Source organism: Engystomops pustulosus, chromosome 7, assembly GCF_040894005.1.
Source record: "Engystomops pustulosus chromosome 7, aEngPut4.maternal, whole genome shotgun sequence".
In the NCBI taxonomy this organism is placed as follows: Eukaryota; Metazoa; Chordata; class Amphibia; order Anura; family Leptodactylidae; genus Engystomops; species Engystomops pustulosus.
This window is the reverse complement of record NC_092417.1, coordinates 5580868-5583122: the sequence shown is the minus strand read 5'-3', so window position 1 is coordinate 5583122 and position 2255 is coordinate 5580868.

Here is a 2255-nt window from a genome sequence, read left to right as displayed (position 1 = left end):
TGCACAGTACTACTTCTCCTGTATATATACAGTGCACAGTACTACTTCTCCTGTATATATACAGTGCACAGTACTACTTCTCCTGTATATATACAGTGCACAGTACTACTTCTCCTGTATATATATATATACAGTGCACAGTACTACTTCTCCTGTATATACAGTGCACAGTACTACATCTCCTGTATATATACACAGTGCACAGTACTACTTCTCCTGTATATATACAGTGCACAGTACTACTTCTCCTGTATATATATATATATATATATATATATATATATATATATATATATATATACAGTGCACAGTACTACTTCTCCTGTATATATATACAGTGCACAGTACTACTTCTCCTGTATATATACACAGTGCACAGTACTACTTCTCCTGTATATATACACAGTGCACAGTACTACTTCTCCTGTATATATAGAGTGCACAGTACTACTTCTCCTGTATATATACAGTGCACAGTACTACTTCTCCTGTATATATATACAGTGCACAGTACTACTTCTCCTTTATATATATACAGTGCACAGTACTACTTCTCCTGTATATATACAGTGCACAGTACTACTTCTCCTGTATATATATACAGTGCACAGTACTACTTCTCCTGTATATATATACAGTGCACAGTACTACTTCTCCTGTATATATACAGTGCACAGTACTACTTCTCCTGTATATATACACAGTGCACAGTACTACTTCTCCTGTATATATACACAGTGCACAGTACTACTTCTCCTGTATATATATACAGTGCACAGTACTACTTCTCCTGTATATATACAGTGCACAGTACTACTTCTCCTGTATATACTGTGCACAGTACTACTTCTCCTGTATATATATACAGTGCACAGTACTACTTCTCCTGTATATACAGTGCACAGTACTACTTCTCCTGTATATATATACAGTGCACAGTACTACTTCTCCTGTATATATATACAGTGCACAGTACTACTTCTCCTTTATATATATACAGTGCACAGTACTACTTCTCCTGTATATATACAGTGCACAGTACTACTTCTCCTGTATATATACACAGTGCACAGTACTACTTCTCCTGTATATATACACAGTGCACAGTACTACTTCTCCTGTATATATATACAGTGCACAGTACTACTTCTCCTTTATATATATACAGTGCACAGTACTACTTCTCCTGTATATATACAGTGCACAGTACTACTTCTCCTGTATATATACACAGTGCACAGTACTACTTCTCCTGTATATATACACAGTGCACAGTACTACTTCTCCTGTATATATATACAGTGCACAGTACTACTTCTCCTTTATATATACACAGTGCACAGTACTACTTCTCCTGTATATATACACAGTGCACAGTACTACTTCTCCTGTATATATATACAGTGCACAGTACTACTTCTCCTTTATATATATACAGTGCACAGTACTACTTCTCCTGTATATATACAGTGCACAGTACTACTTCTCCTGTATATATACAGTGCACAGTACTACTTCTCCTGTATATATATACAGTGCACAGTACTACTTCTCCTGTATATATATACAGTGCACAGTACTACTTCTCCTTTATATATATACAGTGCACAGTACTACTTCTCCTGTATATATATACAGTGCACAGTACTACTTCTCCTGTATATATATACAGTGCACAGTACTACTTCTCCTTTATATATATACAGTGCACAGTACTACTTCTCCTGTATATATACAGTGCACAGTACTACTTCTCCTGTATATATACAGTGCACAGTACTACTTCTCCTGTATATATATACAGTGCACAGTACTACTTCTCCTGTATATATATACAGTGCACAGTACTACTTCTCCTTTATATATATACAGTGCACAGTACTACTTCTCCTGTATATATATACAGTGCACAGTACTACTTCTCCTTTATATATATACACTGCACAGTACTACTTCTCCTTTATATATATACAGTGCACAGTACTACTTCTCCTGTATATATACAGTGCACAGTACTACTTCTCCTGTATATATACAGTGCACAGTACTACTTCTCCTGTATATATACAGTGCACAGTACTACTTCTCCTGTATATACACACAGCACAGTACTACTTCTCCTGTATATATACAGTGCACAGTACTACTTCTCCTTTATATATACACAGTGCACAGTACTACTTCTCCTGTATATATACACAGTGCACAGTACTACTTCTCCTGTATATATATACAGTGCACAGTACTACTTCTCC